Raw genomic sequence first — 18,277 nt, 5'->3', positions numbered from 1 at the left:
GGATGCCTTGCTGGCTCAGTCAGCGAAGTGTCTGCCCTTGGCTCAGCTTGTGATCCCCTGGGATCCCTGCTCAGCTGGAAGCCTGTTTCTCCCGCTGCCACTCCCCCTGCTTGTGCTCTCTTGCTCTCTACCAAATAAATAAATAAAATCTTAAAAAAAGAAATAACCCATGATTAGTTTTTTGTACCTTAAAAAAATACTGTGTTTTCAAAGTATTATTTCTACTTCAAATAGTTTATAATGTTTTGAGTCTAAATCCCACGAACATTCCATTTTATAATTGTTGGAGTATTTGAAATGATGTTGCTTTCTTCCTCAGGGTGTGTGTGTGTGTGTGTGTGTGTGTGTGTGTGTGTGATAGGATGGGAGTAGGGAGTTTGTTCGTGGTTTTTTTTTTTTTTTTAAGACCCTTCAGAATGCTTTACAAAGGGTTTCCTTTATCAGATGTAATTAATAAAGTGATTAAGAATGATGCCTGTAAAAAGCATTGCAGCTGTGCTCATTTTTGTATAGATTGTTAGAGAGTATCAATTAGCATTTGTATAAAACATTTCCAAAGTGCTTTGTAAGTAATTTCTCACATTTATTCTCTAGGACAGGTTGCTGTTACATTTTTTATGTCCCAGGTGTCACTTTTTGGAAGTGTTTAGGTTTTCATCTGCTTTAGGATGAGTCTGGGGTACTTTTGTTGATGCTTTTTAAGTTTTTTTCTCACAATTGAAAATGCATATTGGTTCTCATTTGTTAATAGTGTTCTTAATCTCAGTTCTCATGAAATATTTTAACATTTTATTGAAAAATGTTAGTAATGTTTTTGAGAGGAACATTATGGGTTCCCTGTGCATTCTTGAGAGGAACTGAGTGAAATGTGTGCTTATCCTTAATCCAAACTTACTAGTTAGGTGAGGGAATTTATCCTGATTTTTTTCCCATACCATGTGGAAAAACTTGAAATTTAGCTTATTAATAATTAACTTTATGCATCCTGCTACCTCACTTCAAAGCTTAAGAATACTGGAACTTTTCTACAATACAAACAAATAATGAACAGAGCAGATTTAGCTGAAGGAGTTATGGGAATCCATCCAAAGGGAGTTACTGAACTGAAAGCCAAAAGACTTGGTAATAAGTTGTCTTTATCATGACACCATAAAATACCTGCAAATATATTTTAGTCAGAAGGGATTACAGTAAAACAAACTCCCTCTTTTTCCTAGAAAGCATTAGATAACTAACTGTATGTTAAATTTATATATCTTTGAAAATGACTAAACGATGAGCACTGATATTTTCATTTTATGTCTTACCCAATTAGAAATTCATGCTAAGATATCTTGTTAAGTCTTTGGATTATTATAAGCATCTTTTAGTAAAACATAAAATCATTTTGTTCATGTAGCTTAATAATATACTTCCACTTTTTGCTTAATAAAACAAAAATGTATTTTTTGTGTATCCAGCATTGTGTATATTTTGCACTTACATATGGTGAAAACCCATGGGTATTTGTGGAACTGGTATGTGCAGTGGATGGGACTTGATAAAGGTTAAGCAGAAAACAACTCTGTCCCTATACCTTCAAACTGTCCCTATAGATTAAGTATTTCCCTGCCTCTGGATGAGCTTTTAGGAAGGTCACATAGCTTTTCTAGTTAGTTTTAGGTAATAAAAATTCTTGTGTTTACTTGTCAGTGATAGTTTAGTCATTAGAAGGTAGAGGCGCCTGGGTGGCTCAGTCGTTGAGCAGCCGCCTTTGGCTCAGGTCATGATCCCAGGGTCCTGGGATTGGAGCCCCCGAGTTGGGCTCCCTGCTCAGCGAGAAGCCTGCTTCTCCCTCCTCACTCTCCTCCTGCTTGTGTTCCCTCTCTTACTGTTTCTCTCTCTGTCAAATAAATAAATATAATCTTAAGAAAAAAAAAAAAGGTACAGCTCAGTATAATATTCAGTGTTAAAACTCAAAGTCTAGAACTTCTCTTTATGGCTCAGAACTTCTTGAGCATTAGAAGTCTGCTTTGGAGCAAGAGTCCTCATAGGTGTCTTTTATTTTACCAGCTCCCATTTACCTGTCCAGGGTCCAGCTCAGTGGGGAAAGAGAATTGGGGGGAAAGGAATGATTTTAATGTGGCTCCTCCTGTTGTGCTCTGGCATCGGTGCCTTCTGAGTCAGGCAGGTTGTTCAAAGTGGACTTTCTCCAGAAGTGCTGGAAATGGTTTTCATGGGGACTCCACATCTGGAAATCTTCCAGCTATAATTCTCGTGATACAGTTCTTCTATTACTGTCCTTCACTTTCCAGTTTCCCTCATCTGCAGGCTCACTGTGCCCAAGGAGAGGTTTTGCTTTAGTATTTATAGTAGTTCTATAACTTTTTAACCAGACCTGCCCTTTACTAAGATTATTTCATAACAGGCAGTTTCATGCATTCTTCTAGGACCTCAACATTGTACCTTTCCAACTCTTTCTGTTAATTATCCCCACTTAAACAGTACTGGTGTGTCTGAGACCTATAGCAAGTTGCTGGTGTCCTGTCCCAAGCCCTCCTTCCTCCACGTCCATGCTTTGAATTCATGGTCTGTCCACGGTTATAAATTTTTAATTTTACTTTTGTACGCCCTCAGTTCTCTGTAGCACTTTACTGTACTCACCTGGCAGTAACTTCACCCCCACCCCCCATCTAGTCTAGCCTATTCATGGCATTTGAGTGTGGGGAAAAAAATACTGATGCTGACCTCGTCTCCCTGTAAATTCGGGAGGGTCCTTCATGCTGCCCACAGTTCTGTAATCTTAAATATTTTATTTTTTTAAGTAATCCCTACACCCAATGTGGCACTCCAAGTCAGGACCCTGAGATCAAGAGTCACACATTCCACCAACTTAAGCCAGGTTGGTGCCCCAGTTCTGTAATCTTAGTACATTTCCCTGGTTGAATCTACTCCCACTCCCCTGAATGACTATTTTACATCTCTCCTTAAAACTCTAGCACCTTTTTGTGTTTTCAGCTGATGACCTTGCTTCCTGTATATTAAAAATGAAAGCAATCAGAAGAAAACCCTTTCATCTCTTTTTTCATCTAATACCCACACTCTCTGCATTTGCTATTGTGCTATGACTTTGTGCTCCATTCTTCTGCCCTTTGTTCTATCTCCTTCTGCCGTCAAGGACATTGCATTGCCTCAGTATTCATCCCAGGCTCCTACCTGCCAATGAGCTGCGTCATCACTGTTTGCCATTTCTACTTGATCATTCCTATCAGTGTAGAGATAGGCTGAAATATCTCCCATCTTTAAAACAAACACACCACATTTTTCTTCAGCTACCGTTTTCTAAGAGTTATTTGTGGTTACCAGTCCTCCCTATCTCTTTTGGATCCATTACATTCAGGGTGGGGTTTTTTGTTTTTTGTGGTTTTTTTTTCCCTTCCTTTTCACTCTACTCTTGTTGAGCTTACTATGACCTCCTTGGTGATACATTCCCTAGTCAGTTCTCAGTCCTAATCCTTTTGGATGTAGCAGCAGCATTTGACATGGTTGATAATTTTCTTCTCTTTGAAACCTTTTTCCCCTTGGCTTCTCGGACACTACTACTTATTTTTAGTTTCTTTTTCTGGTTCTTTTTTGTAGCCCCAACTTCTAAAAAATAAGGCAGTGTCCCAGAGCTCTATGTTTAAGTCTCTTCTATATTTATATGCAGTCTTTTGTAATCTCATCCTATTCTCTAGCTAGAATTATCACATATTTCAAACTAAAAATGTTATCTTCAGCTTGGAGCTCTTTCCTAACCTCCACACATGTGTACCCAACTGCTGAGTCAACATTTCCTAATTAGACATCCCATATTTCATAAGACTGAACTCTTCATCTTTCTCTCTCCTACCCCAGTGATTGTTCTTATTCCATCTCCTTCATCATATAGGTTTCAACCCCATCTTTCAGTTTTTTGTGGCTGAAACCTTGGAGACATTCTTGATTTCACTTTCTCACACCCCCACATCTAGTTAAAAATAATGTGTCTTGAAAGTATGTCCTGTATACCCTAAAATCTACCATGAGACCACTGCTGACACTCTAAGCAACCATCATCTCTTGCTGATCTTATCTTAGTAGTGTCTTTCCTGGTCTCTTTGCTGCTTCTGCTCTTTTCTGTTCTCAAGACAGTAGCCAGAGTGATTCTTTTGAAATAAAAGTTGAATTATGTTACTTTTATGTTTAAAATCCTTTAGTGGCTTTCTTTAGAGTAAAAGCCAGAATACAACAGGGCCTGCAAGGCCTGCCATCATCTATGCCTCCTACCTCTTTGATGATATGTCCTGTTACTTTCTCCTTGGTTTATTTCACACCAGGCACATGGATCTCCTTGAACTTTCTTGAACCTGCCAAGCACAAGTTTTGCTTTAGTGTCCTTAGGAAAAGAGCTTTCTTTTGTTCACTGCAGAATATCCAGTATTCACAACAGTGACATGCACATGATGGACATTTACATTTGCTAAATGAGTGACTGCTTATCTTGTTATTCATGTCTTTGAAAACAGCTTTTATGACTGTTTGTATAACCAAATGTATTTTGACTAAAAATGTTTCACTTAAAACCCTGTAGTCCTAAAACAATTAAGTAGAAACATATAGATACAAGGAGAAAAAGTACAAATCAATTTTTGTGTATGGAAAGTGAAAATACATGGGAAAATGGCTACGTGCTGAGGAGGTAGGAAAGGAACAGAGAGGTAAGGTAAACGGAATAAAAAGAAAAGCCTGATTTGGAAGTAGGGTGAGAAAACTTAAACTATTTTTGGCTTGCTCCATACTTATTTTGGGCTTTTCTTGAATTCTGAGTGTTGGTGATTTACATGGACTTAGGCTCTTGAAGTTGGGCTATATTACACCTCTCTTTTATCAGGGATATTTGTTCAAGTGAGACTGGGAGCCAAAACTTGGTTGGTTTTCTGTTGCCACACTCCGTTTGATAAAGTAAGTTGCTGTTACCAAGAAAGTGCTTTATCTGACGATATTCTTAGCATTTCTTATTTTTTTTGTAGAGAGCTCAAACAGAGGTGTCATAGTTTTAGAGAGAGATTTTCAGTGTACACAAATTATTAGTATGCTTCCTTCTCTCAGTATTGCACTACCTTTTTACCGCCCCCTCGGAAAAGGCGGGGCTTATAAGTAGTTTTATTGTAGTTCTGTGGCTAGCTACATTGATGTGCACAATTTTATTGAGTAATATTTATAAGCATATTTGTGCTCATAAATGAAAAATACTTGAATGTGTATAAATGCATTTTTAAAACTGTAATTTAAGTAAATATTTAGGAAATAGGATTGCAGGGGAAATTAATGATAATGCAAACTTTCAGTATTTCATTATGCTGATACAAGATTTTTTAAACACTTTTAAAAATTAATTACTTTGGGGGATTTTTTTTTAAGCAATCTCTACACCGAACTTGGGGCTCAAATCCACAACCCCAAGACGAAGAGTCACACGCTCCACCGACTGAGCCAGCCAGGTGCCCCTAAAATTTATTTATTTTTAAACTCTTTTTTTCTGAGTTATAAGTCTCATTTCCTGTTGATTAAAAAAAAAAAAAAATCTTTTAGGGGCACCTGGGTGGCTCAGTCGGTCAAGTGTCTGCCTTTGGCTTGGGTCATGATCCCGGGGTTCTGGGCACTACTACGCACATGCTCCATTGCTCTCAAAATAGATAAACTCTTTAAAAAAAAAAAAACCTTAAATTGTTAAAAGAGGTGGCTGAGAAGTTAATAATTTTTTTTTTAAACATTTTATTTATTTATTTGACAGAGATAGAGACAGCCAGCGAGAGAGGGAACACAAGCAGGGGGAGTGGGAGAGGAAGAAGCAGGCTCATAGCGGAGGAGCCTGATGTGGGGCTCGATCCCAGAACGCCGGGATTGCGCCCTGAGCCGAAGGCAGACGCTTAACGACTGAGCCACCCAGGCGCCCCTAATGAATAATTTTTTATGCATTAAGCATAAATTATTCTCCATAAACATCTAAACATTTCCCTATTTTTATGTAATATGCAATAATTTGTCTTGATTGACTTATGGACTTTTATGAGGCCATAATGAGGACTTAATTTTCATGGCCTTAAAGGTATGGGTGTGTATGTGTTGGTATGTATCGTTCTTGTAATATTCAGATGTAATAAAACTTGCATATGCTTGATATTTTACTTTAACTCCTAAGCAATAGTATCTGTAAATCAGTTTGGTATATTTTTCTTTAATATTAAATAGGAAATTAAAATATAAAATTTTTCATATTAAAATGTGATATAGTTTTTATTTTTTATTTTTTATTTTTATTTTTTAAAGATTTTACTTATTTATTTGACAGAGAGAGAGACAGCCAGCGAGAGAGGGAACACAAGCAGGGGGAGTGGGAGAGGAAGAAGCAGGCTCATAGCAGAGGAGCCTGATGTGGGGCTCAATCCCATAACGCCGGGGTCATGCCCTGAGCCGAAGGCAGACACCCAACTGCTGTGCCACCCAGGTGCCCCTAAAATGTGATATAGTTTTTAAAGTTTATTTACATATCTTGTAAAATCATTTTGGATGACGTACTAACAAGTGTTTGCCTACCGGTTTGAATTAATTGTTCTATTTTGTAGGGTAATTATATAATCTTCATTAGAATTGATATTGGCCTGTCTGAATTCATATGTTACCATTTCACATATGAAATACCCATCTTGGATTAACAAGATCCTTATTTCTGGGGCATCTGGATGGCTCAGTCGGTTAAGTACACTTCTCTTGATTTCGACCGAGGTCATGATCTCTGGGTGATGAGATCGAGCCCTGCATCCAGCTTTGCACTGGGCAGTGGGCTTTGTGCTGGGCATGGCGTCTGCTTAAGATTCTCTCCCCTTTCTCCCTCTGACCCTCTCCGCCCCCACCCCGCCTTGCATGCGCTTGTTTTCTTTCCCTCTCTCTCTAAAAAAAAAAAAAAAAAATTTAAATCCTTATTTCTGACCTGATAAGTAGTCAAACCTCTAAATTTATTTCAGGTATATTCATAGTTTGAGGCCTACTATGGCCTGTTTGAACTTCATAATACTCTAGGTGGATTGGGAAAAGTGAATATAAGTAATAGGCTGTGAACCAGGTCTCTTAAGAGGTTGTTAAAGTATGCATTCATTTGTTCATTTAACATATTTATCAAACTACTTTTCCCAGTCTACTCAAAATAAAATACAAACTACTTCCCCAGAAAATACAAACTCACTCACATTCTGTAATATGGACCTGACAGCCTCTCAGAGCGTCTCACCTTTGCTCACTGCCTTTAGCCAGAAATTAATTTCTCAAACAGGCCTTGCTTGTTCTTGTGTTAGAGTTTTCATACTAGCTGTTTCCTCCGTTTGAAATGATGGTTCCCAGATCTTTGCAAGGCTGGCTTCTTATCTTTAAGATCTCAGCTTAAATATCACCTCATTTCCTCACCACTCAGTTTAAAATAGCACCCTCCCATCACTGTTACACTTTCTTTATAGCATTTGTCAGACCTTAAAGTAATATGTTCTTAATTTTTTTAAGTGTGTCCTAAAATAGATCATAAGCTTCATGAGAGCAAGAAGCTCCTTTTCTTATTCCTGCTGTCACAGTGCTTAGAACACTACATGACACTAGATAGGCGTTTAGTAAAAAAGTGTTGAATGAATAAAATAAGATAGTAATCTCATGTATTCTTTATTGTGAATGAATTTTTGGGTACTGCTGTCTTAAAGTGTCAAAAATGTATTCCTTCTAACCTAGGGAAGTAAGAAATGGGATTATTCAGGCAAAATCCTGATTTAAGGAAAGCATGAAACTGCACTCATGATCCTTAGATGAGAGTATTGGGTAGAACTAGTGTGTTGGAGCTGGTGAGCTGATCTCGTGCATCTTTCCACCTCTATGTTCAGTGACATCATGTTGGCAGCTCGAGACTGCTATGGTAGGACTATTTACGACATAGGAATCTGCAAAAGCTATAAATCAGGGCCTTTTTTTCAGAGAGGTAGTTGTTAAATATTTATCAGCAGACCGCTGGGTGGAACCATATGAAATTGCTGTTTTTATGGATAAAAAATGCTTGACTATTGACAAGCATTAGTTAATTTTTTTTTTTTTAAGATTTTATTTGTTTATTTGACAGAGAGAGAGACAGCCGGCGAGAGAGGGAACACATCAGGGGGAGTGGGAGAGGAAGAAGCAGGCTCCCAGCAGAGGAGCCTGATGTGGGACTGGATCCGAGGACTCTGGGATCACGCCCTAAGCCTAAGGCAGACGCTTAAGGACTGAGCCACCCAGGCGCCCCAGCGTTAGTTAGTTTGGTTTAAAAATAATTTCTTTATTGTCATCTGTGAAGTCGGTTCAGTCAGTGACTTACCTCAGTGCTGTACCTTTTTTTCCAAAGTTACATTCCCTTCTGATATGATGACTTATAGATTCTTTTATTGTGTAAAAACTGGTTATTTGTATATTAATTGCTTAACTGTACACCTTATTTTGACTAGTTCATTCCAAAGCAGGCATAAAAGATCTTGAGATGCCTTTGTAGGTGTTTTTGGTTTTGCTACTGAGTTGCTACGTCCATTGTAAGGTGTTCTTCTCCTGGTGAAGAAAGAAGAGCCGATTCAGTTTGAGCATAAATTATTAGATAACTTTTATTTTAAAATTTGCTTTTCGGAGTGATTTACATAAATATACCTGAGTTTTTTGTGGGGGTTTTTTTCTGGCTTTTTTGTTTTTTCTTTTGCCCATTATCCTTTAAGTGCTTACCTCTGTCTCTGATCATTTACTTCCTGCTCCTCTCATTTTTTCTATGAGTCTGTATCTCTTAATGAAATTATGTGGTCTTTCTCAGGTTTAATAGTTTTTGTCTCTTGTCTCTTCTTTGATCACCTGGACATTCCATGCCATTTTCCATCCTTATTCCACCCCCCCCCCACCATTCTATAAAGAGACAGATTATTTTCCTATAGGCACGTGAGGAAATTTATTTAAATTTTTCCTGAGGAAATTAATTTAAAAAATGAACTTTGTTGATTTACTGACAGTTCTTGAGTGACATTTGCATTATGTTAACTCTAAATAAGTGGATTTGAATTGGTAGTATTGAATTAAAATACGGCACCTATATTTCTTATCCTTTAACTCAAGTTGTTCTCTTATTCACAAGCATTTAAAGAACTTGCGTTTGATGCAGAGAATCAGAGTACATGTATAAGCTAAGGAAGAACACACCCATAATTCTACCATCCTAAGACAACCACCGGTAATGTTTTGTTGAATGTCCTTCCAGGCAAATTGATGATGAATAAGTGTTTTTGTATTGTTTTGTTTTTACCAAAATAAGATCTTAGTACACAATTTAGCAAATACTGTGATCATAAAAGCATTACTTTTATTACTTTAGTTTGAAAGAATCTCATTGGAAAGCGAAAATTTTGTTTGACAGTGGGTAAAGCTGTAAGTAAAGTTGTGATTTAAAACTATGGTGTTTATGGAGAGTAGAATTGTGGTAAGTCACCTCGACTCAAAAATTACTTCAGCAGTAATTTTTTCTTAAGAGCTCTTTTACCATTGCACAATAGCGTGATTGTGTTATACCAGCTAAAGAAAACAGTACATGATTCTGTGTACAGTAGACTTATTTTAATAATAGCCCTAGGGTAAAGTAAGGGACTGTAGATAAGTTCATATTTTTTGGTCTGCCCAAATCCAATGGATGCCTTAATATTAAAATAATTTTAGAAGAAAAATGTGTTTTTTTTAAAAGCTTTTATCTGGTTTGTGACCATTTCATTATATATTTGCTACCCTTTTTAATATGTCAGAATGAGTGAGGGAGTTCTTGGAAAAAGAGTTTTAGTTTCTTATATTAATGTTTGAGTTGATTTCTGTTTCATGTATATACAGATCCTTGTGGAAGAATCCCTTTTATATATTGGTATATTCCATGCTTTGTGAATCAGTCTCCCTAATCTTATCAAGTAGCTGTTTGGGATGAAAAGTAGAGTTTTTTAAAGCTAATGAAGAGTCCTTTAAGGGTTGTATAATTTAAATGACTTTTCCTTTATTTCAGCTATGTTCATTACCTATGGTAGAGTAGAAAGTTGGTTTTCACCTTGTTTTTATTGTTTTTTACCTTATCTTTTTCTGTATTGTATTACTGCTTCCTCACAAGCTCCTGTACTCTATCTCTTCTTAAGTAGTTGAAGGAGTCATTTCTCTTAACATAGTGCTACTTCCTGGACGGTGCATATAATCCTGAAAACGTGCCTCGTGGTAAGAAGAATAAAAGGCATTATAGTTGATGTGGCCTTTTCTACTGAGAAATGATGCATTTTTGCGTGAAGGCAAGATAGGCAGTTCCTAAAAAAATGTTTTTCAGTGAGTGATCACATGTTTTTAAATGTTGGAAGGTTCAGTGAGTATTGGTATTAATTCAAGAAAAGTGTTTAGAATTATTCTGTACATTTTGCTGTTTAAGAAATAGGTAATTTTTAAACTTCGATTTCGCAGCGAATATTTAGCGTTTTTGTATTTTTTGTGTGTGAATAAAGACCTTTTTTTTTTTTTAAAAAAAATGATACATACAAAGCTCAGAAATTAGTCACATAATAAATGGCAGACCTAGTGTTCAAAATGCCTGATTTTCAGCGTGATCGACTTGGGAAGTATTGTTAAGTGGCAGAAAGAATAGGGACTTTGGAATTAGGGACACCTTAGTTTGATCCATAACTTTGCCACATATTTGCTGTGTGACCGAGGCCTCCATCTTGGTGATTTTAATTTTTTCTCTATCAAGTGAGGGTAATAGGTTTGGGAGGATTAAATGAGGTACACCTTAAGTACTTGGCTTGTAGAAAGTGTTAATAAATAGTTCATTTCCTTTTTGCTATTCCATATTATTTTAAAACATCTCCAGAGTCAGTTGGACATTTTACTTAAAGTGAATTGCAGTCAGGAAACTGGAAATTCATGTAACCCAGGTGGACTCATATTGTAGTGTCCTTTTATTCTGCCTGTTTTAGAAGAGTGGTTCTTGAGACTGTTTTAAAAAGTATTTTGACTTCGAGGAAAGTTTTAAAGTTAAAAGCTGAAGTAGAACAGAGTGAAGCTGAGTTCATTATTGCTGACAGAAGGGTAAGAAAGTAATCTCTGGGTTTATAGTGTAACGGTTGTGTGCATAAAGATGTCTGTTTATTTATTTTACTTTTAAATCTCTACACCCAATACGGGGCTCGAACTCTGAGATCAAGAGTCACGTGGTTTTCCAGCTGAGCCAGCCAGGCGCCCCAGAGATGTCTATTTTAAAGGCTAAGAATTTACCCTTTGCAGAAGAAAAAAGTGACCAAAATTTGGAAAAACGTGTTCAACTTTAATAAGTTTCTCTTCCCAGATTTAGGATTTAAGAAATGGTGCCAGTTCACCTGAGTACAGTGACATAGGTACTAAATTTATTGCTGAAGGGAGTATAAATCTGTAGAACCCTCTTTTTTTCAAAAGCATTTTGGCATATATCAAAGACTGGTATTTTTGTCTCTGAGGCTCTATCCTAAGGAAATAATCCTCACTCTTGTTCTTTTTTTTTTTTTTTAGCCCTGTGGCAGCCTTATCGAGATAATACATGTGATACTGTGAGTTACAATAAGAAATCTATTTAGTCTTCCCTCTTCTAGGTGCAGAGCTCCTAAAACCCTTGGAATTTCATGAGAGAGCCATAAAGGTGTCTTTTGTTATGTTAATGAGGTGACTTTTGGGAGGCACAGAAAGATGGCCACTGGTTGCCAGGGGAACCAGCCCTGCGATTAGAGGGTTGGAACTTTAAGTCCCACCTCTCTGACCTGGAGAGGGGCCAGGGGCGGGAGGTTGAATTGCCAGTGACGAATGATTTAATCAATCATGACTGTAAGGAAGCCTCCATAAAAATCCAAAGGATGGGATAGTATAACTTCCTGGTTGTCAACACACAGAGGTGCTGGGGAGTGGCGTGCTCAGAGAGCAAGGAAGCTACGGACCCTTTTCCTTTCCCTGTGTATCTCTTCCATTTGGCTGTTCCTGAATTATATCCTTTCATAACAAACTGGCAATCTGATGACAGAAATGTTTCTCAGACTTCTGTAAACTGCTCTAGCATATTAATCAGACCTGAGGAGAGGGTCATGGGAACTTTAGAAGCACAGGTGACAGTCTGGACTTAGGATTGGCCTCTGAAGGGCCTTGCAGTCTTGTAGGCCTGAGCCCTTAGCCTGCCTTGGAATCTGGCGCTGTCTCTAGGATTGAATTGAATTACAGGACACCCAGGTGGTGTTGGAGAATTGGTTGGTGTTGGTGTGTTCTGCACCTCAGGATTGGTGTCAGGATTGTTATTCACATATCGTAATCCACCTTTTAAAGTATATGTTAGTGTTGTGCAACCATCGGTACCGTCTAATTTTAGAATATTTTCATCACCCCCAAAAGCAGTCATTCCCCATTCCTGCATTTCCCCCAGCTCTTCGCAATCACTAATCTGTTCTGTCTCTCTGGATTTGTCTCCTTTGGACATTTTATATAAATGGGATCATACAGTGTGTGTTTTTTTGTGAGTGGCTTTTTCCACTTAGCATAACGTTTGAAGGTTCATCTGTGTTATAGCATGTATCAGCACTCGATTTCTCTTGAGGATGAACGTTACTCAGTTGTATGGATATACCACATTTCATTTATCCATTCATCAGTTAATGGGTATTTGGGTTTATACATTTTGGCTATTATGAATAATACTGTTATGAATATTCATATGCAACTTTTTGTGTGGATATATGTTGTATTTTATTTTTTAAAAGATTTGTAAGAGAGAAGTGCAAGCAGGGGGGTGGGCCAGAGGGAGAGAGAGAGAAAGAGAAGCAGACTCTCCATTGTGTATTACTGATTAATTTTTTCAGGCAAGATCATTCAGTGTTGGAATATTACTATTGTATGTTGCCCTAACAATTAAAGTCATTTTGGACTACTAAGAGAATCACTTTATGCTACATTTGAAAGACTAAAAAAGCCGGCTATCAACTCTGAAATGTGCTTTTATGGAAGTTAGTATCGCTTGAGCAGAAGGGACAGAGAGAGAGAATGTCAAGCAGACTCCCCGCTGAGCACAGAGCCAGTCCCTGGGCAGGATCTCATAACCCTTGAGATGCTACCTGTGCTGAAATCAAGAGTCAGGCGCTTAACTGACTGAGCCGCCCAGGCACCCTGACAGTGTATTTTAAACTTAACCATGGTCTATCTGTGAGAGTTCTTTGCAAGATACAAAGAGTACTCTAGGATTTTCAGGTAAAAATATATTACACAGGGAATTTGATACTTAAAAAAGTCATTGGATGATTTGGAAGAGTTGGAGTCAGAGCACCATCACTGGACTAAATGTTAAAGGACATAAGGCCGTAGCTGAAGGATCAGGAAGGGAAGCCTGGGGACCCATCATAGGAATGCCAAATATGTGATGTGACTGCTTCTTGCTTGCATCTGGTGACTAAAGTTGCTGTAATTGCTTCTAGTCATATTGATTTCGTTGTGTCATTGCTTACTACTTAAATCAGCGATGGAAGGATAGCTTCATAATTTTCTTTCCTTCTCTTTTGCTTTCCAAGTTTCAGAAGAGGCCTTCTTACTGGAAGAACCTGATTTACATGCTGAATGCAAACTATAACTTGAAGTCTGGAAAATGTAGTGTACTGGTTTTATTTTGTTTTAGCTTTCCTGCACTTGAGATATAGGAAGGCATATAAAAGGAGTGAAAGAAAGAATGAATGCCAAGTGCTACTTGAGTAACCTATCTAACGTTCACCAGAAGCCTTCATATATTTTGGTGATAAGGCTGTATTTCTTTACATGCAGTGTATTTTGAAGATGGTAAGATTAAAAAAATCCACCTTAGACTTGATTTGTTCAGGAAATTTTCTTTTCCTGTAACGTGAGCCCTTACTCTTATGTTATGTCTACTGTAATATTTCCATTTGGGAATAAACTCTAACTAGTGTTCTTAGAAAGTTCTTTTATGCTGTGTTTACCTCTGGGTTGAATAGGTGAAATATTTTCGAAGAGTAAAACTAAAATATTATGTTTTTCTGGGTGCCTTGGTAGTTCGACTTTTGATTTCAACTCAGGTCATGATCTTGAGGTCATCAGATTGACCCCTGACTCAGGCTCTGAGCTCATCAGGGAGTCTGCTTGAAGTTCTCTCCCTCCCTCTCCCATTGTCCCTCCCCCTACTCACACTCTCTGTCACCTTCTCTTTCTAAAATAAATAAATCTTAAAAAAAAATCTTAAGTTTTTCCCTTATTCCTGGTTTTTTCACAGGATTGAATTAATATGTAATTTATTATTTTTAAGGATTTTATTTATTTGAGAGAGTCTGAGAGAGAGACCTCACACAGAAGCAGGAGGAGGGGCAGGCAGAGGGCGAAGCAGGCTCCCTGCTGAGCAGGGACCAGATGTGGGGCTGGGTCCTAGGACCCTGGGATCCTGACCTGAGCCAAAAACAAGAGTTGGGCCCTCAAGTGACAGAGCCACCCAGGTGCTCCCTAAGTCTGCTTTAGAGATGCCTATTGACTGCTTGCAAGGAGCATGGAATTAGGTTTTGGTATAAGCATTTTTGGGCACTGAAATTGAAGGGCTGGTCCCCAGTGTTTCCTCCCATCTATTCTAATTTGATTATTTTTAAAGAACTGATAGTATTCTGTTGCTGTTCTAGTTAGGTCTAGAGGGCTGTTTTTGTTCTGTGTCTGCAAGTTAATGTTCTCTTTGAACTTTCTTGTATATGTACCCTTTAAAACTTTTTTGAAAAACTTTGTACTTCTTCATAAATTTTAAAACTGATGTTAAAACCTTAAGTTTACGAAATTACCAAAGATGTAATTTCTGGAATATTGTATGTTGTCTATGTTTTTAAAGAGTATGTTGCCAAACACCTTGACCCTGTTTGTTCTGCTTATTTATTGGAAAGAACTGCTGTAAAATTTGTCGATCCTCGCTGTCAAACAAGCGAGGCTGTGTATGTTTTCTTGTCTAAAGTGGCCTGATGTTTGCGATGCTAATAGAAATAGCAACACCTGTGCTGAACAACCTCTGGACAAGTATTTTCAGTACCAAATTCTAACATAGATTGATAGGCAAGGAGTCTTGCCATGAATTTCCTTGAATATTTCTTGCTTTGCTTAAATGAGACTTCATCTCTGTCAGTTATGCCTTCGGTGCATTGGAGACTTCTTGAAAGTCAGTACCATATTAAGGTTTGAGATGATAAGTATGGCTTTCTTCTACAGCTTGGACGAGTTACTGTGAAAGGGAAAGTGGAGAAAGAATGAATGATGCCTAGACACATCAATTTTGTTTATTTAAAAAACATTTTAAAATAATTTTTTAAGGTAATTTCTGTGCCCAACACTGGCACCCATGACCCGTAGACCAAGAGTCATGCGCTCCACCAACTGATCCAGCCAGGCATTCCAAGGCATATCAGCTTTAGAAAAGCGCATAGAAGGAAGTTGGAGATCTGGAAATGCATTTCCTTAAACTGTCCAGACCTGTCCTCTGTGGTACCTGGAAAGTATCAAACCATACACTGGGTTGAAGACCCTTGAATTAAGGGAATAGCTTATCTTCTGCTTTAATTGGTATTGGTGTATTTATCCTTTTAAGTAAATTACCTCCTTTTAAATTTGGCTTGAAAGCTTTGTTTTGACAGCAGAACTGACCTTTGTGATGAAACCATTGTGTTTTCATAGCATGCTATAGCCCATTGGACATAGTAATCAGAACCTCATGGATATGATTGCCAGTACAGAAATTAGAAAAGAAGAAAACTGATTATCTACCTTATACTTTATACCATGATAAGTTCTTGATTTTCCAGAGTTGAGTATACAAAAGAAAACCTTAGAAATACTGGAAGAAAACATGAATCAGTATAAAAACTCCTGGGTGTGGGGGAACCGTCACAAGCCATCCAGCATATAGGAATCCTGCATATTCATGGAGTATGTATTTCCAAGAACCAAGTGGATGTCTGAAATCATGGATAGAAGCGAACCCTCTGTTACTATATTTTTTTATACATAAATACCTATGATAGAGTTTGATGTGTCAGGTACGTGCAGTAAGAGATTGATAACAGTATCTAATAATAGAACAATTATAACAGTATACTGTAATACAAGTTATGTGAATGTGGTCTCTTACTCTCAAAATAGCTTTTTTAAAAAAAATTCACTTATTTTAAAGATTTTATTTATTGAAATAAATAGAGCCCGGGGAGGAGCAGAGGGAGAGGGACAAGCAGACTCCATTCTGAGCATGCAGCCCGAGATTGGACTGGATCCCATGACCCTGAGATCATGACCTGAGCCGAAACCAAGAGTCAGATGTTTTAACCAACTAAGCCACCCAGGTGCCCCCTTTTATTTTAAGTAATCTCCACACCCAGTGTGTGGCTTGAACTCACCACCTTAAGATCAAAAGTCACATGCTCTTCTAAGTGAGCCAGCCAGGCACCCCATGTCAATATATCTTATTGTACTAATCCTTGTGATGCTGTGAGATTAAAAAAAAAAAAAAAAAGCCTCTGTGAAGAGTTGAACTGAGGTGACTTACATAGGCATTGTAAAGTAATGTTAGGCTACTCCTGACTTGATCATATTTCAACAGGAGGATCATGTGTTTATGACGGTGGGTAACTGAAACCAGGAATAAGGGGAAGACTACTTTTTCTCCTTAAAAAAGTAAATCTCAGGGGAGCCTGGGTGGCTCTGTTGTTGGTTGAGTGTCCTGCTCTTGAATTTGGCTCAGGTCATGATGTGAGGGTTGTGAGATTGAGCCCTGCGTTGAGCTCCATGCTGGTTGTAGAGCCTGCTTAAGATTCTTTCTCTCCCTCTGCCCCTGCCCCCCTCTTAAAAAAAAAAAAAATAATCCTCAGAATTACTGTTTGATGTCCATATTTTTTTTTTTTAAATACAGACTCTTACCTGTTTCAGAAATACAGTTTGAAAAATACATGTAAAAGGTCAAGGTTCTCATTTACATCTATGATGTAGTAAACATGACCCAGTACCCATGAACCTTCCTGATGATTCCTTTGCTAAGTTTAGGGGTTATTTGGCTCTTCGTAACTGACAGGTTGTACATACACAGGAATGGGTGGAATTAAAATTGTTAGGGAAATTGGCTCTTGTGTCCTCTTGGAATAAAGTACAGGTCTTCCTCAACTTAGAATGGGGTTATTATCGTAAATTGAGGATATCCAGATCTAAAAGGCATTTAATACACCTAACCTACCAAACATCATCACTTAGCCTGCCTTACCTTAAATGTTCTCCAGACACTTGCATTAGCCTACAGTTGGGCAAAAAGCTCTAATGCGAAGCCTATTTATAATGAAGTGTTGAATATCTCATGTAATTTACTGAATGCCGAAAATGAAAAACCGAATGATTTTAAGTGTGTCATTTATCTTCAAGATAGCATGGCTGACCGGGAACTGTGGCTCACCACTGCTGCCCAACATCACAAGAAAGTGTTGTACCGTGTATCACTACCCCAAGAAAATACCACAATTTAGAATTTACGAAGTACAGTTTTTACTGAAAGTATATAGTTTTCTCACCATGGTAAAGTCAAAAAATCCTGAAGTTAGGGACTGTCTGTATTGACTACTAAGCTGTTTTAAGATGGGGATCTTCATACTGAGTAATTGTATATATTACATGTTATTTAAGAATTTGAATGGTTGAACATAGTTATTTTTATAGTATATTACATAGATTTGTTAAATTTTAATATAAAAATGAGAACTTTGGGTTTTTTGTTTTGTTTTGTTTTTTTAGGATTTTGTTGACAGAGAACACAAGCAAGGGAAGAGGGAGAGGGAGAAGCAGGCTCTCCACTGAGCAGGGAGCCTAATGTGGGGTTCGAACTCAGGACCCCAGAATCATGACCTGACTGAAAGACAGATGCTTAACCAATTGAGCCACCCGGGCACCCCTGTTCGTTCGTTCGTTCGTTCTTTCTTTCTTTCTTTCTTTTTTTTTTTTTTTTAAAGATTTTATTTATTTATTTGACAGAGATAGAAACAGCCAGCGAGAGAGGGAACACAAGCAGGGGGAGTGGGAGAGGAAGAAGCAGGCTCATAGCGGAGGAGCCTGATGTGGGGCTCGATCCCAGAACGCTGGGATCACGCCCTGAGCCGAAGGCAGACGCTTAACCGCTGTGCCACCCAGGCGCCCCAGTTTCTTT

At 38.0% G+C, this 18,277-nt stretch overlaps 1 protein-coding gene across 10 annotated transcripts in view; it reads left to right on the top strand.

The window, feature by feature from the left end:
* Positions 1 to 18,277, top strand: part of CDC42SE2 (CDC42 small effector 2) — a 109,246-nt gene that overhangs the window by 2,723 nt on the left and 88,246 nt on the right. For 3 of the 10 annotated variants that reach the window (XM_087862319.1, XM_087862321.1, XM_087862314.1), the window contains exon 2: positions 11,608 to 11,645. The exons of the other annotated variants lie outside the window; for them this stretch is intronic. The gene's annotated coding sequence lies outside the window, so the exon portion shown is untranslated. The remainder of the gene's footprint in view (positions 1 to 11,607; positions 11,646 to 18,277) is intronic. 10 annotated transcript variants of the gene reach the window in all.

This window comes from Ursus americanus, chromosome 5 (genome assembly GCF_024610735.1).
Source record: "Ursus americanus isolate L20-20 chromosome 5, mUrsAme1.1.p, whole genome shotgun sequence".
Lineage (NCBI taxonomy): Eukaryota > Metazoa > Chordata > Mammalia > Carnivora > Ursidae > Ursus > Ursus americanus.
Note: the sequence above shows the minus strand (reverse complement) of the source record. Positions and strands in the feature narration are given on the sequence as shown.